The sequence below is a fragment of the Salvelinus fontinalis genome, chromosome 23 (assembly GCF_029448725.1).
Source record: "Salvelinus fontinalis isolate EN_2023a chromosome 23, ASM2944872v1, whole genome shotgun sequence".
In the NCBI taxonomy this organism is placed as follows: Eukaryota; Metazoa; Chordata; class Actinopteri; order Salmoniformes; family Salmonidae; genus Salvelinus; species Salvelinus fontinalis.
The window spans coordinates 21749250-21773798 of NC_074687.1; the positions used below are offsets into that span (position 1 = coordinate 21749250).

The following is a 24549-nucleotide window of genomic DNA, read 5'->3' on the forward strand; positions in this document are numbered from 1 at the left end:
GCAGTCCAGGACCTATATTATAGGCGGTGTCAGAGGAAAGCCCATAAAATTGTCAGAGACTCCAGTCACCCAAGTTATAGACTGTTTTCTCTGCTACTGCATGGCAAGCAGTACCGGAGCGCCAAGTCTAGGACCAAAAAGCTCCTCAACAGCTTCTACCCCCAAGCCATTAGACTGCTGAACAATTCATAAATATCGCCACCGGATAGCCATTGATTTACATCAATGTAAATTCACATCCTCCCTCTCCCCTCTCCTACACTGCTGCTATTTGCTGTTTGTTTGTTACCTATGCATAGTCACTTTGCCCCCACCTACATGTACAGATTACCTCAACTAGCCTGTACCCCTGCACACTGACTCAGTACCGGTGCCCCCTGTATATAGCCTCGTTATTATTATTGTTATTGTGTTACTTTTTATTATTACTTTTTATTTTAGTCTACTTGGTAAATATTTTCTTCTTCTTGAACTGCACTGTTGGTTAAGGGCTTGTAAGTAAGCATTTCACAGTAAAGTCTACACTTGTTGTATTCGGCGCATGTGGCAAATAAAGTTTGATTTGATAACTGAGAGGAGTGTTTATGGAGCTTGGGCTGGCAACTGATTAAGTGATGACTTGGTGGTAAAAAAAAAAAAAACCTGCTGAAAGGAAAATTCCAATCTAATAGAATTCAGGGATGTAATTGTGACTTTGCACAATTTTTAATTTATTTTTATTTCACCTTTATTTAACCAGGGGCCTGTTGCACAAAAGTAGAATTAAGACATCCGGGATAAATGACTCAGCTGAGCTCAATGAAGCCAAAACATGTGCGTCCAGGCTTAATTGGTTGCACAAAGACCAAGCCAGGATGAGCAGACACGGATTCATTAAGCCAGGTGAAACCAATCCTGGATAGGTGCGCGCTCACGGCTCACTCAAATAGACCCCGCCACAGATCACAGATTAACTGATTTACCATGGCAACTAGAGCCGCGTACTTTTCCCCGTCGGAAGCACAAATCCTCATGGAGGCATACGAGGAGGTAAAAGATATAATTAAGAAGAAAGGCAACACCGCCACAGTGATAAAGCAAAGAGAAAAAGCGTGGCAAAGTATTGCAGACCGCCTGAATGCGTAAGTAGTGCACAATTACACAGTCACCGCTCCGCTGAAACATCACAATTACAATTCAAATATTTAATTCACATCTCCAAAAATGCAGTTGTACTGTAATTATGAAACGGTTAAATTTTTAATTGAAATGCACTGCAGATATGAGTGAAATTGTGTAAAGTAACTCCATCACACTGTATAAAGCTATGATAAATGTTTTGATATTTTTACTGAAAACAAGACAAATACCAAGTAATTTTTTGCAGTGTGACTCCATTAAATGTGTGTGTGTGTGTGTGTGTGTGTGTGTGTGTGTAGATTAAACATGAACGGGCCAAAACGGACATGGCAGCAGGTCAAAATCAAATACAAGAACATTCTGCAGAATGGTATGGTCCCTGACTAATATTTAACAAAGCACAAGCATATATTGTACCCAGAAGGTGCCTGCTCACACATTGTCTGTACTGTTTTAGCAGTGAAAAAGAATACCCACAGACAAGGCACGGGTGGTGGGTCACCAAAGGCTGACCTTACCCCAGCAGAGGACATGGCCTTGGAGCTAAATAAAGGCAGGCCCGTCTTAGAGGGGATCCCTGGGGGGAAAGAGACGAGCATAGGTTCCTCCCAAGATGCCACCCGCTTCATTCAAGGTATGTCCTTCCATCTCTACATGGGATACAACCACATTCATATTGAATCAATTTGGACTGTCTGACTTTGGTTTACCTATTGCCTTGCAGTGTCTGGCAGCACTGTGTTCCTGTTAGAGCCACCAGCACAAGCACCAGACGATGCTGATCCAGTGAGTACTCCATCAAAGGCATACTGTAGGCCTGGCATGTCTTGTCTACTAGCTTCAATATGAATCCGATTAAATGTGATAGGGTGAAGGCCCCAGTGCAGCAGCAACAGCACATGATGGAGACGATGATGAGGAGGAGACCATCTTTCTGGATTCCAGAAGGCATGAGGTATCATGTTAAGACTGTGAAAGTACTATTTACTCTACAATGGTGAGGAGTCCTCATCAAAATCAAAAAATCTAATTTCTTTTACAGGACCCAGATGCTATACAGTGGGAAAACCAGCCTGGCAACATAGTGCGTATTAATAAAAGGACACCACATCCTGCCAAATTCCAGCTGCGCTAATTGTATTGTGTTCACAGAGCTCACAAGCTATCAGAAAGTTGTATGGCAACCACCTCCGGCGCCAAATAGAACTGGCAGACATAGACATTCAGTACAAGAAGAAAAAGATGGAAAATCTTGCACTGGAGTCCGAAATAAAAAAGAGGACAATTAGGAAACTGGACCTTGAAATAAAAAAACTTGAGAGGGAGGTGAGACATGCCTTCAATGTACACTGTATGCTAACTGTAACACAAATGTATTAATCATTATTTTTCTTTCCTCCCCCAGCTCCAAGAAGATGACACAGCTCAAAATAAAAATTAGGTATATTCTCGTAAAGTCAAGTGAGCCATGACATATGAGCTCTTATTGTGAGCACACAGGACGGTGGCATCTTTCTAAGTTTTTTTTTATTTTCCCAGCAATCAGTACAACCAAGTCATCGTTATAAGGCATCGCCCTCTTTTGCCCACCCCCCCAGCACCAGGTGTGGCCACTAGCCTATATGAAGGCCCAAAATTGTGTGTTCCTTTCTGCTCTGACAATGGCATGCCCATTCGTGCGAGATGTGGTGGATGAAGAAGCACTTGTGCTGAGGAGAGCCTTCAGGCGAGAAAGGGTCTTCAGGGACCGGTTGGACCCACTGGCCTTCCCTGATGACCATCTATATGAAAGATACAGGTTTTCTGCAGATGGCATCAGGTATCTATGCAGACTACTGGGTCCCAGGATTAAGCACCGCACTGCACGGAGCCATGCACTGAGTGTGGAGCAAATGGTTTGTGTGGCCTTGCGCTTTTTTGCTAGTGGAGCCTTCCTGTACTCAGTGGGGGATGCTGAACAAGGCCACAATTTGCCGCACAATAAGGAGTGTGTGTCTGGCTATCAAAGCATTAGCAGATGTCTTCATCTCCTTCCCTGGCCACAGAAGACTCTGTGACATCAAAGAGGAGTTCTATAGGATTGCAGGTAAGAGGATCTACAAATTACAGGACAACTGTTAACACATAGTAGGATACTCATTACTTTGTGTGACAGGTTTCCCCAATGTCATTGGTGCAGTGGACTGCACACACATAAGGATAAAAGCCCCCTCAGGTGCCCATGAGGCCGATTTTGTGAATAGGAAATCCTTTCACAGCATTAATGTTCAGGTGAACATAACTTTTTGATATTGTCCATTGACGAACACTCTGCATTGCCAGTGATGTGCATTGATTGGTGTAATATTCCTCATCTTATGATTTCAGATGGTCTGCAATGCTGACTGTGTGATCAGCAATGTTGTGGCAAAATGGCCTGGCTCAGTCCATGACTCCAGAATCTTTCGGGCCTCTGAAATCTATCAGTGCCTATCACAAGGTAAGCCACACAACCCCTATTTATAACCATCATGGCTGTGTCAAGAATATCACTGTGTTTATGAGGTAGTAATGATGAGATTTTGTGTTGACAGGTGAATTCTCTGGTGTGTTGCTGGGAGACAGGGGGTATGGCTGCCAGCCTTTTCTCCTGACACCTTTCACAGACCCCCAGGAAGCACAGCAGGCCTACAACCATGCCCATGCCAGGACCAGGGCCAGAGTTGAAATGACCTTTGGCCTCCTGAAGGCACGCTTTCACTGCCTTCACAAATTAAGGGTCAGCCCTGTTAGGGCATGTGATATTACTGTGGCTTGTGCTGTCCTCCACAATGTGGCCTGCCTGAGGAAGGAGAGGGCCCCCAGAGTGCCACCAGCCATGGACTGGGACAATCCGGCAATCTTCCCTGATGACGACAGTGGTCGGCTGCTGAGGGACCAATATGTGTTAAATTATTTTAGTTAGTATGTGTGCTTTCAATTTTGGTTAAATATGTCCTGCGGTGGCAGAGGAATTTGGTTTTTTTTGGGTTCGTTTTTTGACGAATTTGGCCTCTTATGATGTTTGTGCGGTATACTGTGTGTAATACAAGGCTGCAGGGAGGCTACTGCATCCATTCATTTGTCTGTTCAGTTGATGTGTATGGATTTGTCCTGCATTTATTTTAGTGTGCAGACATGCAGGGTGTGTTATATACAGACCTTTGAATGTGTATGTATCATTTTGTATAATATGCTTGGATTCTGTGCTTTCCATCTTGTAGAGTCACTGTGACTTCAGTTTCGAAAGGAGCTGATGGTTTACCTGCTTTGTTTTGTCCTTATTCAATAAAGGAACATAATGTTACACATTGTGTTTTTATATTCATATGGAATGTGTATTTGTTTATATGACAGAGTACTAGGGCCACACTGAAGAAAAAGGATAAAGTCATACATTTATGAGGCTGGTTCTTTCTGCAGAAAAGCTACATATTGTTTTTACAGTTTTGATACTTATGACAATGTGATACTTAATATTCTGGCACATCAGCATGTCTTTGTTTATGAAACCATACTGAAGTACAATTTCACGAAATGCCCCACATCTGTCATTTTAACAACTGTCCTCCTTTAAAACAACTGGTTACAATATTATGACTTGTGTTTTTTTCCCCTCTGTGGCCCTAATATTCTATCATTTTATATATAGCCTTATATTCTATGGGAAACTGTAAATTATCTAATGATAGCAACATCATCTAAAAATCATTTTTTATCCAAAATCATTGAAATTAATGATCACAAACGTTTAAATAATAACAGTGGGTCTAGTTATATGTGATAATGTATAGTGAGCAGTGAAATAACTATTGGTTTCCATTTGTGGTGACTGCTGACTGACATTAGGGATGAGATTAAATAGATCCTGGAATTTAGCCTGGTCTGGAGCAGGCTAGCTCCACAGAATAAATCTCCATGGTAATTTATACCATAACATATCCTCCTGCCCCCTATCCATCTTTAGTGCAACCGGATTACGGATCAATTGAGCCAGGATCACCAAGATATCCTGGCTTAATCCCTTATCCTAGTTTTGTGCAACAGGCCCCTGGTAAGCTAGTTAAGAACAAGTTCTCATTTACAACTGCGACCTGGCCAACATAAAGCAAAGCAAAGCAGGGTGACACAAACAACAACACATAGTTACACATGGAATAAACAAGCATACAGTCAATAACACAATAGAAAAAAAAGAAAGTCTATATACAGTGTGTGCAAATGGAGTGAGGAGGTAAGGCAATAAATAGGCCATAGTAGCGAAGTAATTATAGTTTAGCAAATTAACACTAGAGTGATAGATGAGCAGATGATGATGTGCAACTAGAAATACTGGTGTGCAAAAGAGCAGAAAAGTAAATAAAAACAATATGGGGATGAGGTAGGTAGATTGGGTGGGCTATTTACAGATGGGATATGTACAGCTGCAGCGATCGGTTAGCTGCACAGATAGCTGATGTTTAAAGTTAGTGAGGGAAATATAAGTCTCCAGCTTCAGCGATTTTTGCAATTCGTTCCAGTCATTGGCAGCAGAGAACTGGAAGGAAAGGCGGCCAAAGGTGGTGCTGGCTTTGGGGATGACCAGTGAGATATACCTGCTGGAGAGCATGCTACGGGTGGGTGTTGTTATCGTGACCAGTGAGCTGAGATAAGACGGAGCATTACCTAGCAAAGACTTATAGATGACCTGGAGCCAGTGGGTCTGGCGACAAAAATGTAGCGAGGGCCAGCCGACTAGAGCATACAGGTCATAGTGGTGGGTGGTATAAGGGGCTTTGGTGACAAAACGGAGAGCACTGTGATAGACTGCATCCAGTTTGCTGAGTAGAGTGCTGGAAGCTTTTTTGTAAATGACATCGCCGAAGTCGAGGATCGGTTGGATAGTCAGTTTTACGAGGGTATGTTTGGCGGCGTGAGTAAAGGAGCCTTTGTTGCGAAATAGGAAGCCGATTCTAGATGTAATTTTGGATTGGAGATGTTTAGTTAGTATGAGTCTGGAAGGAGAGTTTACAGTCTAGCCAGACACCTAGGTATTTGTAGCTGTCCACATTTTCTAAGTCAGAACCATCCAAAGTAGTGATGATAGTATGGCGGGTGGGTGCGGGCAGCGAACGGTTAAAAAGCATGCATTTGGTTTTGCTAGCGTTTAAGAGCAGTTGGAGGCCACGGAAGGAGTGTTGTATGGCATTGAAGCTCGTTTGGAGGTTAGTTAACACAGTGTCCAAAGAGGGGCCAGATGTATACAGAATGGTGTCGTCTGCGTAGAGGTGGATCAGGGAATCACCCGCAGCAAGAGTGACATCGTTGATATATACAGAGAAAAGAGTCGGCAGAGAATTGAACCTTTTGGTACCCCCATAGAGACTGCCAGAGGTCCGGACAACAGGCCCTCCGATTTGACACACTGAACTCTGTCTGAGAAGTAGTTGGTGAACCAGGTGAGGCAGTCATTTGAGAAACCAAGGCTGTTGAGTCTGTCGATAAGGATACGGTGATTGACAGAGTCGAAGCCTTGGCCAGGTCGATGAAGACGGCTGCACAGTCCTGTCTTTTATCAATGGTGGTTGTGATATCGTTTAGTATCTTGAGCGTGGCTGAGGTGCACCCGTGACCAGCTCGGAAACCGGACTGCACAGCAGAGAAGGTACGTTGGGATTCGAAATGGTCAGTGATCTGTTTGTTAACTTGGCTTTCGAAGACTTTAGAAAGGCAGGGCAGAATGGATATAGGTCTATAACAGTTTGGGTGTAGAGTGTCATCCCCTTTGAAGAGGGGGATGACTGCGGCAGCTTTCCAATCTTTAGGGATCTCGGACGATAACTAAGAGAGGTTGAACAGACTGGTAATGGGGTTTGCAACAATGGCGGCAGATAATTTTAGAAAGAGAGGGTCCAGATTGTCTAGCCCAGCTGATTTGTACGGGTCCAGGTTTTTCAGCTCTTTCAGAACATCTGCTATCTGGATTTGGGTGAAGGAGAAGCTGGGGAGGCTTGGGCAAGTAGCAGTGGGAGGTGCGGAGCTGTTGGCCGGGGTGGGGTAGCCAGGAGGAAAGCATGGCCAGCTGTAGAGAAATGCTTATTGAAATTCTCGATTATCTTGGATTTATCGGTGGTGACAGTGTTACCTAGCTTCAGTGCAGTGGGCAGCTGGGAGGAGGTGCTCTTATTATCCATCGACTTTACAGTGTCCCAAAATGTTTTGGAGTTAGAGCTACAGGATGCAAATATCTGTTTGAAAAAGCTAGCCTTTGCTTTCCTGACTGACTTCGTGTATTGGTTCCTTATTTCCCTGAAAAGTTGCATATCGCGGGGACTATTCGATGCTAGTGCAGCCCGCCACAGGATGTTTTTGTGCCGGTCGAGGGCAGTCAGGTCTGGAGTGAACCAAGGGCTATATCTGTTCTTATTTCAAAATTATTTGAAAGGGGCATGCTTGTTTAAGATGGTAGGAAGTTACATTTAAAGACCGACCAGGCATCCTCGACTGACGGGATGAGGTCAATATCCTTCCAGGATACCCGGGCCAGTGATATAAAGAATCATTACCTCAATATACCAGCTCATTGATGATAGCGTTCTATCAGCGTAATCGCACTAACGGTACTATTTGTGAAGTAATTTTAGTATGGACATTGTTAAATTGGGTACTTGATAAATTAGCTCAGGCTATTTTGTTCGGATTTTAGAGCACTGGTTTAAATGTTCCAGAGCGTAGAATAGCTGATGAATTCATTACATTTACATTTAAGTCATTTAGCAGACGCTCTTATCCAGAGCGACTTACATGAATGCTCAACGGCGGTTAAATATGGCCGGTGTCAGTAAATGTTAGGGAGGTAACGTAATTTTAATTATTGCCAGCAGCACAGTTAGTCACCAATGTTTTGAATAAACATGTAAAAAGCCTAACCAGCTCTGTTAGGTGAGTAGAATGGAGAGTGAAGAAGTGTTTCTTGTTTGTCTGGAAGTAGCATTAGCTAGCAAGCTAGCCAACTTTAGCCAGTTAGCTTGGGTGTGAGGCAAGAAAAGTATTCGGGAGAGCAGTGAGTGAAATTCTGCAGTGTAGTTAGTATAAATGTATCCGGATTAGGCCGTCAACTACCAAATGAAATACGGCCTGGCCATTTTTGTTTGTTTTGCCGCACGGTTTGCAGGCATCCACAAACAACACACGTGTAATTAGTATTTGTTGGTGTTTTTAAAATGCTATGTCTGATTTATTGTGAGTGTTCTATTTCATTTAGTTTTAGTAGGTTTTTCACGGGTTGGAGATGCTTATTTTAAAGACGCACACATGGAATCTTCTGAAGTTTTTATTTTCTGAGTTTAATTAAAAGAGTACTCTTTCATGTCTCGTGTAATGAAAGATGTCTGCAATCTTTTATGAATCAAACAGGTGAGGACCCATGTGTATGAGACCCTAAAGCAGAAGTTGAAGAAGGTAATCGAGAGAGATGGGAGGAACTGGGACCAGCTGCTGCCCCACTTGATGTTCTTGGTGCATGAGGTACCCTAAGCGTCTACTGGGCTCTCTTCGATTGAGCTCCTGTATGTCCGTCAGCCCGCGGATTGCTGGACCTAGCTAAGGAGGTCTGGGAGGACCAACTGACCCCCCTTCGCAGTGTGGTGGAACATGTGGAGGAGATGAGGGAGAGGATGAAGGCGATTTGGCCAGTGGTGAGGGAGCACATGGCGCAGGCGCAACGCACCCAGGAGCATGTATACAACTGGGGGGCCCAACCATGAGAGTTCCGGGTGAGAAGGTCTTGGTTCTGATCCCCACAACGGAGTGCAATTCTTGGCTACGTGGCATGGGCCCTACGACATCGTCGAGCGGTTAGGCAACGTCAATTATAAGGTCCGCCAACCGGGGCAGAGAAAACCCCCCCGGCTTTACCATGTGAATCTATTGAAGAAGTGGCACGCACGAGAGGCACTGTGCCCAACGTGGACCCGGCCAGAGCAGAACCTACCCTCTGTCGACGTTTCCATGGGGGAAGACCTCAGTCCGAGCCAATGACAATCGCTCCTAGAGTTGGTCAAGCATAATATGTAGGAGTTATTGTTACATATAGAGGTGGATATCACACTATTGAGCAAAAAAGGAGAAAAGGGAAGAGGCGACACTTAAAGTACATTGTCTATTGTCTAGGACAGGAAACTAAAGCAAGGCCATAAGTGCATAGAATGGCTGGACATACACAGGTCAGAGGGACACACAAAGGAGGGGGCCAGCCAAATGACCAACAGATGGACTATAGGCATAATACATATTTATTTTAGGACACTGAGAGGGTCCTGGCACCCTTGTAATTTAATCAAGAGCGGATACAGGTGTTATTGGGCATGAACAAGCAGGAAGTCTAAAATGAGAGATATGGGATGGACTCATTTGATGTGTGTGTATAAGAACAGAGCCAGTGCTTATGGAAGTTGGTCTTTTCCACGTACTGACACGGCTTCTGATATTTTATATTAAAAGCCTACATTGAATTCACTAGTTCTTGTAAGAGTGTTATATTTCTGAGACGATTATCCACGACAAGTATAGCAGTGTTCTCAGAGGTGCCAGAGCGTACGGATCTTGTGGAACATCATATCCACTAACGCCCGGAAGAAAAAGTCAGTAAACGGCCATACCGGATACCAGAAGCCCGGAGGGCAGCGGTCCAGCGGGAAGTGATACCAATGCTAGAGATGGGGGTACTGGAGGAGTTCCACAGTGAGTGGTCTAGCCCTAAAGTGCTGAAACCGGACTGAACCGTCCGCTTCTGCAACGACTTCTGTGGCCTGAATGAGGTCAGTAAATTCTATACCTACCTCATGCCCAGGGTGGACGAACTGATCGACTGCTTGGGGAAGGCAAGATACATCAGCACCCTGGACCTGACGAAGGGGTACTGGCAGGTGCCACTGGCAGCGGGCTCCCGGTAGAAGATGACCTTCTCCTCCCGGGGGGGTGGGGGGGGGGGGGTATACCACTACCGGGTTCTTCCATTCAGGCTCCACTGGGCCCCAGCGACCTTTCAGCGACTCGTGTACCGCGTCCTGCGCCCACGACGTGAGTACACTGCTGCTTATTTGGATGATATAATCGTGCACAGTGACAGTTGGGAGTCTCATCTCTGTAGGTTAGAGGTGGTGCTGGATGCCTTAAAGGATGCAGGGCTGACCGTGAACCCCCACAAGTGCAAGCTGGGCTACGCCGAGGTGTAGTGCTTGGGCTATCAAATTGGGCAGGGAAATGTGAAGAACCAAGAGGGAGATGAAGTCGTTCCTGGGGTTAGCAAGATACTACAGTTGATTCGCACCTAACTTTGCAGCAATAGCTTCTCCCCTCACAGACGCGATGGACGGAGGACACAGAGGCAGCGTTCCAGGCCCTGAAGGAAGCTCTATGTTCGCACCCGGTACTCGTCACCCCAGACTTTTCAAAAAACCTCCTGGTCTAGACAGATGCATCTGAAACACGGGTAAAAGCCCTCTTATCCCAAGAGCAGGAAGGTGAGGAGCACCCCATCATGTATGTCAGCAGGAAACTCCTCCTGAGGGAAAATAAGTACTTTATTGTCGAGAAGGAGTTCCTCGCCGTGAAATGGGTGCTGGACACCCTCAAGTATTACCTCCTCGGGGGTAAGTTCACCCTAATTACTGACCATGCCCCCCTTGTGTGGATGGCAAGAGGTAAGGACACAAATGGCCTTGTCACCGTCTGGTTCCTGTGATTGTTTTTCTCTTTCAGTCACAGGTTGGGGGCCTGTCATGCCAAATAGTGTCCTTCTGCCAAATAGTGTACACCTCTACATCACAATGTAATTCGATGAGTTATCGCTACTGTTGCAACATTCTGAACGGATTACGTAATGAAACAAAGCGTCCGTTGCTATGTTGGTTTATGGCTGTTGCTTGGCTCTAATTTACCTAGTAGGAGGGCGCGGGCAGTTCGTGTTCTATTTCACTGCATAAACGCTTGCTCAGTACGCTCAAAATTATTACCTCAGAATTGCTCTCCAAAGACGGTGTTTTTGACAGTGATAACCTGCTGCTTCAGAGCACCGAAAGACTGGAAAGAGAACACTTTCTTTACCATGTATTTGTCTTAAGTACATATTGTTAAATAGGAATAAATCATTTAAGCTGTTTTTATAGATTGATGTTGCTAGCTACTATACTTATATACCTCATTCTGCCTAGTTAGCTAGCAAGCAAGCAAGCTACTGTAACTGCTATTGCAGCTTTCTGTTTTTATGTAGTTAGCACTTCAATGGCATCCCTCGAGGATATTTTCTTTTATCTTTCAAACCAGGCGAAGTACTATGAAGACACCCCTGATCTCGACAAGAGGCACAACATTCAGAAAATTCACAATTCAGGGTAACGTTAAGCAGTTAACTTCAATTAGATAACTGGACGGATTTAGCTATGTACAACCATTTTTCAACAACCATTTTCCATCTAACGTTAGCTAGTTGCTAGCTATACATATAGTTAAATGGAGGCTGCTGAGGGGAGGATGGCTCATAATAATGTCTGGAATGGAGTGAATATAATCGTATCAAACACGTGGTTTGCATGTGGTTGATACCATTCAATTGACTCCATTCCAGATTATTATGAGCCATCCTCCCCTCAGCAGAATCCACTGATGTAGTTATGTCTGTCATATTGAGGTGCCTAGCTATAAGTTAAACCTTGATCAATCAAATGGATAGGTGCAAACTAAGTGTCTTCGCTAGACAGACACAGAGTGAGTGGGGGGGGGGGGGGGGGGGGAGAGACAGAAAGGACGAAAGTGAGAGAGGTGGGAAGAGAGTGGAAGACAGACAGAGAGAGAGAAATAGAGAGAGAAAGACAGCAGTGTAAATATACTTAGACTTGAGTATTTCAACAACTCTTCTCTTCCAACTTGTTAGGCAATCATATCTACCTACGGGGAAGGATGGCCAGCCACACAAGAGGGTGATTTGTATTAAGGAGAAGTAGGCAGTGCTGACCGAGATGCATGCTGGCCATTTCAGAGTGAAGTGCATGAATGCCAAAATCAACCTACGCTTTTTCTGACGGGGAATTGTCAAGGAGGTGGACAGCTGGGCAAGTGAAATAAATAACATTTTGTCACTTTTTGCGTAAAGGTCTGAACACTGTGTAGCCTGCCAGAGGTTTGAGATCACTGAAACCCACCTGATGTGGTGGAAGTTGTCGATCCAGATCAGAACGCCTTCGAGTACTACCTTCAGGCACGGACTGAGAAGGATGTGGAGGTTTTTGACCAGGTAAAAATGATTGCCCGCTGTTAATTTATTTTATGACACTGCACTAATCCATCAAATTTTCTCACAGTAAAGTGTAACCTGTGTGTTTGCTTGTTATGTCTCTGTCTCCTACCCTGTTCCCTTTAACTCTGCTCTTGTTCTCCAGGAGCTAGGGGTTCTGCCCAACACCCAGACATGGATCCACCGGATGTCCTCCATTACCAACCACGCTCCAGCTTTTCATTACATCATCTACAGCTACTGTTGTTGTCATGTTGTCATTATCTGCTAAGAAAGTTTTCTTGCTCTATCATACTGGGCACATAATATGTGAGATGCACAGATTAACTAAAAACACGAGCACTGCAAACACTCAGAACAGAGAGAGCAGCAGCGCCTGGACTTTGCAGTCTCCCTCTTCTTCAAGTTCCCCTTCTGAGACTGGCTGCCTGATGAGAACAAGTGACAGGTAGAATTCCACACACCTTAATTCAGTATTTTAGTCTATGATTGCCATGTGAGTGCACAAAAAATCTGTGAAAATAAATTAATGACACAACTGTACCAAAAACGATCAAAGTTTATGTATTCAAATCTTAAATATTGCCAGGTTGGTTTTCACAGCTGTTTCACAAGGTGTTCATTTTTGTAAGTTGTAAGGTATCCTTTGATGGCATTTATTTGTTCCACATGATTCATTGTTGTATCCTAGGACCTACAATAGATACATATATGAGCTATGTGAGATATAATTTTTTAATCATAATAGAGGACTGCTGAAATTATATTATTTCAGTCTAGATAAGGGAAGGGCAGGCTAAAATAAAAACATGACAAAATCAAATCCAATTTTATTAGTCACATGCGCTGAATACAACAGGTGTAGACCTTACAGTGAAATGCTTACTTACGAGCCCCTAACCAACAATGCAGTTAAAAAAATGAATAAGAAGTAATTAAATAGCGAGACTATATACAGGCACAGAGTCAATGTGTGGGCGCACCAGTTAGTCGAGGTAATTGAGGTAATATGTATATGTAGGTAGAGTTATTAAAGTGACTATGCATATATGGTAACAACAGAGAGTAGCACCGGTGTAAAAGGGGGGGGCAACGCAAATAGTCTGGGTAGCCATTTGATTAGATGTTCAAGAGTCTTAAGGCTTGGGTGTAGAAGTTGCTTAGAAGCCTCTTGGACCTAGACTTGGTGCTCTGGTACCACTTTCTGTGCGGTAGCAGAGAGAACAGTCTATGACATGGGAGGCTGGAGTCTTTGACAATTTTTAGGGCCTTCCTCTGACACCGCCTGGTATAGAGGTCCTGGATGGCAGGAAGCTTGGCCCCAGTGATGTACTGGGCCGTACACACTACCCTCTGTAGTGCCTTGCGGGCGGAGGCCGAGCAGTTGCCATACCAGGCAGTGATGCAACCAGTCAGGATGCAGCTGTAGAACCTTTTGAGGATCTGAGGACCCATGCCAAATCTTTTCAGTCTCCTGAGGGCGAATAGGTTTTGTCGTGCCCTCTTCACGACTTTCTTAGTGTGCTTGGACCATGTTAGTTTGTTGGTGATGTGGATATCAAGGAACTTGAAGCTCTCAACCTCCTCCACTACAGCCCCATTGATGAGAATGGGGGCATGCTCGGTCCTCTTTTTTCTGTAGTCCCCAATCATCTCCTTTTGTCTTGATCACGTTGAGGGACAGGTATGCCGGGAGGTCTACCCCGGGGGTTGGTGATAGAGGGGAGGTACCTGCCACGATGTTGGCTCCCTCTGCTAGGAGTACACGGGCTGGGCAGCCCAACACTGATAGCCCAAGTAGAGATAATTAGGGGAGAGTGCCAACCAGCCGTGCAGGCCACATAAAGGGAGCACCATGGCACACCGCGAGGGAGACAAAGAGAGAGGCAAGGAGTGAGCCTAGAAATGGGAACAAAGCTCCCGGAGGCACAGAGCAGAATATAAGAAGGACAGAGCAAGTTATTTTGTTGTTATGTTTATTTTGTTGCCTAGTAAAGTTGTGTTTTCTGACTAGAACCTTCCTGTCTCTGTGTCCATATATGCATGCTCAACCCAACACAGTACCTCATAATGACAAAGTAAAAACAGGTTTTCAGAAATTTTTGTAAATGTATTAAAAATAAAATAAAATACCTTATTTACATGAGTATTCAAGCCCAATGACTCATGACTATGAGACTCAAAATTGAGCTCAGGTGCATCCTGTTTCCTTTGATCATTTTTTAGATATTTCTACAACTTGATTGGAGTCCACCTGTGGTAAATTCAATTGATTGGACCTGATTTGGAAAGGCACACACCTGTCTAGATAAGGTCCCACAGATGACAGTGCATGTCAAAGAAAAAAACAAGCCATGATGTCGAAGGAATTGTCCATTGAGCTCAAAGACAGGATTGTGTCGAGGCACAAATCTGGGGAAGGGTACCAAAACATTTCTGCAGCATTGAAGGTCCCCAAAAACACAGTGGCCTCCATCATTATTAAATGGAAGAAGTTTGGAACCACCAATACTTTTCCTAGAGCTGGCCGCCCGGCCAAACTGAGCAATCGGGGGAGAAGGACCTTGGTCAGGGAGGTGACCGAGAACACGATGGTCACTCTGACAGAGCTTCAGAGTTTCTCTGTGGAGATTGGAGAACCTTCCAGAAGGACACAAATTCAAAAAAGTTCTGGGACACCGTAAAGTCCATGGAGAATAAGAACACCTCCTCCCAGCTTCCAACCGCCCTGAAGATAGGAAACACTGTCACCACCGACAAATCCACTATAATTGAGAATTTCAATAAGCATTTTTCTACGGCTGGCCATGCTTTCCACCTGGCTACCCCTACCCGGGACAACAGCACTGCCCTCCCCTCTGCTACTCGCCCAAGCCTTCCCCATTTCTCTTTCTCCCAAATACAGTCAGCTGATGTTCTTAATGAGCTGCAAAATCTGGACCCTTACAAATCAGCCGGGCTAGATAATCTGGACCCTTTCTTTCTAAAACTATCTGCTGAAATTGTTGCCACCCCTATTACTAGCCTCTTCAACCTCTCTTTCGTGTCGTCTGAGATACCCAAAGATTGGAAAGCAGCTGCGGTTATCCCCCTCTTCAAAGGGGGGGACACCCTTGACCCTAACTGCTACAGACCTATATCTATCCTACCCTGCCTTTCTAAGGTCTTCGAAAGCCAAGTCAACAAACAGATTACCGACCATTTCGAATCACACCACACCTTCTCCGCTATGCAATCTGGTTTCAGAGCTGGTCATGGGTGCACCTCAGCCACGCTCAAGGTCATAAACGATATCGTAACCGCCATCGATAGGAAACAATACTGTGCAGCCGTATTCATTGACCTGGCCAAGGCTTTTGACTCTATCAATCACCACATCCTCATTGGCAGACTCGACAGCCTTGGTTTCTCTAATGATTGCCTCGCCTGGTTCACCAACTACTTCTCTGATAGAGTTCAGTGTGTCAAATCGGAGGGTCTGTTGTCCGGGCCTCTGGCAGTCTCTATGGGGGTGCCGCAGGGTTCAATTCTTGGACCGACTCTCTTCTCTGTTTACATCAATGATGTCGCTCTTGCTGCTGGTGATTCTCTGATCCACCTCTACGCAGACGACACTATTCTGTATACTTCTGGCCCTTCTTTTGACACTGTGTTAACAACCCTCCAGGCGAGCTTCAATGCCATACAACTCTCCTTCCGTGGCCTCCAACTGCTCTTAAATACAAGTAAAACCAAATGCATGCTCTTCAACCGATCGCTGCCTGCTCCGGCCCGCCTGTCCAACATCACTACTTTGGACGGCTCTGACTTAGAATATGTGGACAACTACAAATACCTAGGTGTCTGGTTAGACTGTAAACTCTCCTTCCAGACCCACATCAAACATCTCCAATCCAAAGTCAAATCTAGAATTGGCTTCCTATTCCGCAACAAAGCATCCTTTACTCATGCTGCCAAACATACCCTTGTAAAACTGACCATCCTACCAATCCTCGACTTCGGTGATGTCATTTACAAAATAGCCTCCAAAACCCTACTCAATAAATTGGATGCAGTCTATCACAGTGCCATCCGTTTTGTCACCAAAGCCCCATATACTACCCACCACTGCGACCTGTACACTCTCGTTGGCTGGCCCTCGCTTCATACTCGTCGCCAAACCCATTGGTTCCAGGTCATCTACAAGACCCTGCTAGGTAAAGTCCCCCCTTATCTCAGCTCGCTGGTCACCATAGCAGCACCTACCCGTAGCACGCGCTCCAGCAGGTATATCTCTCTAGTCACCCCCAAAACCAATTCTTCCTTTGGACGCCTCTCCTTCCAGTTCTCTGCTGCCAATGACTGGAACGAACTACAAAAATCTCTGAAACTGGAAACACCTATCTCCCTCACTAGCTTTAAGCACCAGCTGTCAGAGCAGCTCATAGATTACTGCACCTGTACATAACCCATCTACAATTTAGCCCAAACAACTACCTCTTTACCTACTGTATTTATTTATTAATTTATTTTGCTCCTTTGCACCCCATTATTTCTGTCTCTACTTTGCACTTTCTTCCAATGCAAACCAACCATTCCAGTGTTTTTTTTAGTTTTTATTTTACTTGCTGTGTTGTACTCACTTCGCCTCCATGGCCTTTTTATATTTTTATTTATTTATACATATATCTGTTTGCCTTCACCCCCCTTATCTCACCTCACTTGCTCACATTGTATATACTGTAGACTTATTTTTTTCACTGTATTATTGACTATATGTTTGTTTTTACTCCATGTGTAACTATGTGTTGTTGTATGTGTCGAACTGCTTTGCTTTATCTTGGCCAGGTCGCAATTGTAAATGAGAACGTGTTCTCAATTTGCCTACCTGGTTAAATAAAGGTTAAATAAAAAAAATAAATAAAAAACATCCATTTATGTAGCACTCCAACAATAAGGCCTTTATGGTAGAGTGGCCAGACGGAAGCCACTCCTCAGTAAAAAGCACCTGACAGCCTGCTTGAAGGCACCTAAAGGACTCTCAGACCATGAGAAACAAGATTCTCTGGTCTGATGAAACCAAGATTGAACACTTTGGCCTGAATGCCAAGCGTCACGTCTGGAGTAAATCTGGCACCATCCCTACGGTGAAGCATGGTGGTAGCAGCGTCATGCTGTGGGAATGTTTTTCAGTGGCAGGGAACTCAGGATCAAGGGAAAGATGAATGGAGCAAAGTACAGAGAGATCCTTGATGAAAACCTGCTCCAAAGCACTCAGGACCGCAGACTGGGCCGATGGTTCACCTTCCAACAAGACAACAACCCTAAGCACACAGCCAAGGCAACGCAGGAGTGGCTCTGGAGAGAGCTGAAAATACCTATGCAGAGATGCTCCCCATCAAACCTGACAGAGCTTGAGAGGGTCTGCAGAGAAGAATGGGAGAAACTCCCCAAATACAGGTGTGCCAAGCTTGTAGCGTCATACCCAATAACACTCGAGGCTGTAATCACTGCCAAAGGTGCTTCAACAAAGTACTGAGTAAAGGGGCTGAATACTTGTGCAAATTAGATATTTACGTTTTTTTGTATTTTGTATTTTTGCACAAAAACAAACTGTTTTTGCTTTGTCATTATGGGGCATTGTGTGTAGATTGATGAGAGGCAAAAACAAATGTAATCAATTTTAGAATAAGTCTGTAACGTAACAAAATGTGGAAAAGTCAAGGGGTCTGAATACTTTCCGAATGCACTGTATATGTAACTATCATCTCACTTGTAGCACTGGCATACCTCCACCCTTATCTTGGTCTTCCCCTCTTTATCCCCCTCTCTCCCCTATCCTCCTCTTCCCCCTCACTCTCTCTCTATGTCTCTATCCCCTTCTTTCTTTCTACCCCCTCTTTCTCCTGTAACAGAAACCTGTACTAAACCTTGGCCTGGTTTACAACAGCAACCTGGCCAAGACAAAGCAAAGCAGTGCGAACCAAACAACAACACAGAGTTACACATGGAATTAACAAACGTACAGTCAATAACACAATAGAAAAAGTATATATACAGGGTGTACAAATGGCGTAAGGAGGTAAGGCAATAAATAGGCCATAGTAGTGAAGTAATTACAATTTAGCAAATTAACACTGGAACGATAGATGTGCAGATGATGATGTGCAAGTAGATGTACTGGGAGATATAAGTCTCCAACTTCAGCAATTTTTGCAATTCATTTCAGTCATTGGCAGCAGAGAACTGTAAGGAAAGGCGGCCAAAGGGGGTGTTGGCTTTGGGGATGACCAGTGAGATATACCTGCTGGAGCGCGTGCTACAGGTGGGTGTTGTTATCGTGACCAGTGAGCTGAGATAAGGCGGAGCTTTACCTAGCAAAGACTTATAGATGACCTGTAGCCAGTGGGTCTGGCGACAAATATGTAGCGAGGGCCAGCCGACGAGAGCATACAGGTCGCAGTGGTGGGTGGTATATGGGGCTTTGGTGACAAAATGGATGGCACTGTGATAGACTGCATCCAGTTTGCTGAGTAGCGTGTTGGAGGCTATTTTGTAAATAACATCGCCGAAGTCGAGGATCGGTAGGATAGTCAATTTTACAAGGGTATGTTTGGCAGCGTGAGTGAAGGAGCCTTTGTGCGAAATAGGAAGCCGATTCTAGATGTAATTTTGGATTGGATATGTTTAATATGAGTCTGGAAGGAGAGTGTACTTAGTCAGACACCTAGGTATTTGTAGTTGTCCACATATTCTAAGTCAGAACCGTCCAGAGTAGTGAAGCTAGGCGGGCGGGCGGGTGTGGACAGCGATCGGTTGAAGAGCATGCATTTAGTTTTACTAGCGTTTAAGAGCAGTTGCAGGCCACGGAAGGAGTGTTGTATGGCATTGAAGCTCGTTTGGAGGTTAGTTAACACAGTGTCCAAAGAGGGGCCAGATGTATACAGAATGGTGTTGTCTGAATAGAGGTGGATCAGGGAATCACCAGCAGCAAGAGCGACATTGTTGATATACTGTATACAGAGAAAAGAGTCGGCCGAGAATTGAACCCTGTGGTACCCCCATAGAGACTGCCAGAGATCCGGACAACAGGCCCTCCGATTTGACACACTGAACTCGATCTGAGAAGTAGTTGGTGAACCAGGCAAGGCAGTCATTTGAGAAACCAAAGCTGTTGAGTCTGCCGATAAGAATACGGTGATTGACAGAGTCGAAAGCCTTGGCCAGGTTGATATAGGCAGTGTGTGGTTAGCCAACATTAAAGTAGATAAAAATGGTTGATGCAAGAGTCAAAACCACTATCTGTATGTGATGATAGAACTATGATGCATAGGTGGAGAATTTGATTTGAATCACAGAAGGTTGACATAACTCAACTTTTGTAGTTTATTTCAACGTTATTTAATTGTGTGAGTGTGTGCGTGTGTGTTTCTGTGGTTGTGTGAGCGGTGTACTTAAGTGAACACGTTTACTGTTTGTTTCATGTGCACGAAGTATGCGTTACCTGCTGCCCTGCTTACTGGCGAACCCTCAGGGTTTTCAGGAAGTGCTAAACAGTAACTTCCTCTGACCTGAACTCAATAGCTCTCCACAGATGCCTATCTCTCTGTTAAAGTCAAGGCAGCACCTGAATGGAATTGATGAGTGCATGTTCCAAAATGTAACCCGACACCCTTTCTTTTCCTCAGAACACTGTTTCAAAGAAGAAGAAAAAAACACATAGAAACACATTCTCTCTCTCCCTCTCTCAATCTTACACTTTCTCTACCCCCCCCCCCCCCCCCTCTCGCTCTAAGACCACACAAACACATCCTGTATCAGTTTGACTACCCCAGCCACTCTTATGCATGATTGTCTCACACCTCTGTATGTTAGACTAACATAAAATTGTCAACAGTTATATGGGACAGTACACACATAAACTAACAAACTAGCAAAACGAATAGTTACCTATGGATCGCATATAGGCAGACTCTTGAGTTGATCATTTCATCCCAAATGTAAAGATCAATAACCAAAACTAAATGGTCAAAAGCATTGAAAAACACCAAGTGATTTAATGTGATTGAGTCAATGTGAAACTGATCTTAATGTCATGTATGACATTCTACACTGAGGTAGTTCAGAGTGTAGTATGTTCTGGGGTGTCAGACCCCTTAGAGTTGCAGAACTTTATGTGGTTTCTTTTATGAAATGACTTTGTGAAATACAGAGAGGTTAGATAGAAGGGGCTCAGATCATAAAACATTTAATATAATCAATTTCTATGGCTCAGACAGAGTGGCCAAGACAGGGCTCAAATCCCCGTTATTCACTAGGCCAGACTCCTGCACTCTCTTGGTGCATTTCCACTGAGGATTTACCCCAGTGTTTTACCCAAAAGGCTCTGACTTTTATGTTTCCATCTATGTGGGCCGGCACCCGTGTCTCACTGGGCCATGGCTTCGGTGGACCTGCTCAGACTTGGAGCCAAGGCAAGGTCTTGGGCACATTTCAGCTGGCATGTACATAGCAATGGCTAACTGTGAATTTGACCACCTTCTCACAAAGCAACAGTCTTGAATGATGCAGAGGTTGTTGATTCTGCTCGCCACAAGTGTTTAGTGTCACACTCCTGATGGAAAACAATAACACTAGAGCTAACATGAAAATTAAACACTGGTGACACCCTGGTGTGTGGGTAAGTCCAGGTGGCAGGTGGGGGACAGGGGAGAATATAGCTGCTTAGTGGCTATTCAGCAGCCTGATGGTCTAGGGGAAGAATCTATTGCTCAATCTGACAGTTTTCGGGGACGGGATCATCGATGGGGAATGAGACTTTGGATATGAAATTGAGTTTGTCTGAAACATCACAGCCATTGAACTCCGAGACATCACATTATTGTTTCAGACAAACTCACTTCTGTGCTTCTCTCTCACACGATCACTTCCTCTGTTCTCCATCCTCCTCAGACTACCGAAATGTTCATGTCCCGCCCTCTCTGAGTGGTTCCTGGTTAGCTAGCTATGACACTGATCTCAGACTCTGACGTTCCACTCCACTCTGTCCATTTCTCTCTCTGTCAGTCAGCTACGTCCAATATCGTCATGGAAACTCTCCTGTTCTGGGACCTGGTGTCTGTGGTCATCATGCTGTTCCTTGTCTCTACAGGTAAGCTACAGTGGATGACCACCGTCCGTCCGTCCGCCCGCCCGCCCGCCTGCCTGCAATTTGGCGCCCTGCAGTTTCACTTGCTGTTGACGAGGTGGGACGCTACCGTCCCACATACCCTAGTGAGGTTAACAAAAGTTTTCAGAGGAATGTTCTTGTGAAGTAAAAGGAATCTTTCCATGAGACCATTCCCTTAACGTCAAATAGAACTTAGAACTTAGTTCAATGGGAACATTGCAATAACTTTCATTGGTCCAGATTTCTGAGGGTTAGGAGAATGTTCCATCAATGTCCCACCAAACATACACAGAACATGTTTGCCATATTCTCAGAATATAATATATGTTCTGGACACGTTTTATGGGAATTTGGAAGAACATTTGTATCCAAAGAAATATTCATTACACATCACATAATTGTTGCCAAGCCAATTAATGAACCACTGACAGCTCTTTTTCTGTTGCCAATGTATGGGCTTACAGTGTTTTCATCATACATATTTGACTACACTGTGCATGATCATTTATACAGTAATTATTATTCAACTTTTCCTCTTCTGGGATTTGAACTGACAATCTATTGGTTCACTATACTCTGATCTTCCTGCTACACCCCCATGTCAGTGTAAGCTATCAGTTCATCTATTTTCATCATTGATTTTATTTACTTATTTCAGAAATGGAAAGGCTATCTGTATAGTGGTGTAATGTTGTTGGGGCATATTAACCCATTTTAATGATACCACTGAATCACTATGATCAATAAAATATTTTATTGAGTGTTCTTTTAACAGAGCTGAGATTTACTTCAAATATTTACTGCCTTCAGCCTATTGCTTACCCCTATCAAGTTGTTTCAGATCTACACAAGTGCCTAGGGAGGAGGGTTTACGGTTTCTTCTGGACATGGCTCAATAAGCACATATTCCAGAGATATCCCTTATTGGGAAAGGGGTTAGGGTGTTTTTCATTGATGCTGGTGGCCTGGGTTCAAGATCCGGTAGGGAAATCATGTTGCTCTCACTTTCTTAACAATTAATGTTAATGTCATTAATGTGGATGCTACCATGATTAGGGATAGTCCTGAATGAACTGTGAATAATTATGAGTGAAAAAGTTAGACAAGCTAATATCAAGACATGCTCACCCTCTCACCATGACAATAATAGCCTTTTTTTGGGGGGGGGGGGGGGGGGGGGGGTATGAAATCTGTGTGTCTATCTTCCTCACTCATCATTATACACGATTCATAAAGGACTATCCATAATCATGGTAGCATCCACATGGATGTAGAAATGTTTCTGCTCTATTTTGTTCTTTACTACAATTAAAGTGACTCCAAAATGACACCATTCATTTCTATTGGGCACAAAATAATCTGAAACACAACAAAAACATACAGCAAATGCATGCAACACGTTTGTAGAGTCACAAGCTTGATTTAATGATTCCGTGCTATGAATATGGGACCAAATACTAAAATTCGGATTACTTTCAAAATACGCATATGTGAATTTGTCCCAATGCTTTTGGTCCCTTAAAATGAAGGGACTATGTACTAAAAGTGTTGTAATTTCTAAATGGTTCATCCGATATGACAGTCTGCACTTTAACCTCATACACATTGTATCATTTGAAATCCAAAGTGCTGGAGTACAGAGCCAAAACAACAAAAAATGTGTCACTGTCCCAATACTTTGGTAGCTCACTGTATCACACGCTGGAAGAGATATTCTTCTGAAGGTAATGTGATGGAAAATTGTATCTTGTGAAGAGACAGTTTTGAAAATGTTCATCTTGTCTTAGTGTCATAAATAATCCTTGGTTCTTGCCTGTGCTTGGTAAAGATGTGTGGGGGGGGGTGACATGACTTCCTCCTTAGGACCATCTGGCAGAACGCCCAGAATATGTTCTATAAATTAACATAGGAGACGGTGCCAGACATGCTGGAACCAACTCTATGAACTATGCCTATGTAACGTGTCTGTAACCAGTATATAAGAGATCTAACTGGATTGCCCCAGGAGAGCTCCTGATCAACATGTGAACCTGGTGCATTGAATTGGTTGGAACCTCTCCAGCGCGCTGATAATAAAGAATGATTCATTTAAGATTGACTTTGAGTGTCCCTGCACAGAATTTCCCCTACAATTTGGAGTCAGGCTGATTCATTCTGCCTGCGGAGCTTTCCAGTGAGGGTCTACGAGGAGAACTGATGACGCATTTTATAAAGCATGAGGGAAATTCCTGTCTGACCAAACGAGGACGAGACCCGCCCAGACCAGATCCTTACTGTGAGCTGCCCAGGAGGAGACACATCATCCGCAAACAATTGAGGGACGGAAACTGATTTCAGTAAGTCCATTTAAATTAACTTGTATGAACACACATAAAAAAAAAGAAAGAAAGATAAAACCAATAAAATTAAGGCGAACAATGCATAAACATTTACCCATAGTATTAGAGAGAAGACTATTCACTAGTCATATGGTGAGAATACTAAAGTGAGAGCAAGTAACGGTACCATGGAAAGCCCCACTGACAGCTGTCTGTAGGCATTGATAAAGAGAAATGTCTACATGGTCTGCAGCCACGGATAATAGCACGAGGAGCTATATTGTATGTATGAGAGATAGAAATGGTGCAAAGCAAGAGGCACATGGAGTAATAATGGAGATTACTGGGTGTGTTTGGGAATAGTACTAAAGGAATGTGGATGTGAACATGTGGAAAGGACGTGTTAAGCTGGATAACAAGACGGGGTGTTTTATATAGATAGGAAGTAGCGGCAAGAGATCCGTTGAAGATACATATGGTGCATAGGATGTAACGATAGAAAAGTCTACGTTGTCTGAACCACTGATAATAGCACAAGTGTTATTGTAAACATTTAGAACTGTTGAAGGTGCACATGGGGGGGTAGCATGTCTCAGAGGGTAACATGACTCATTTATAATGAGGATAACATGATAACTTGTCTCATTAGAGGATAACATGATAACACGTGTCAT

General features: G+C 44.0%; 1 long non-coding RNA gene across 1 annotated transcript; it reads left to right on the top strand.

The window, feature by feature from the left end:
• The first annotated feature begins 1995 nt into the window (after positions 1–1995).
• LOC129821526 (uncharacterized) lies at positions 1996–3594 on the top strand. The gene is made up of 4 exons (XR_008754343.1): positions 1996–2074; positions 2162–2445; positions 2525–3205; positions 3487–3594. It is a non-coding gene; the product is annotated as an uncharacterized LOC129821526 (long non-coding RNA).
• The last annotated feature ends 20955 nt before the right edge of the window (positions 3595–24549 follow it).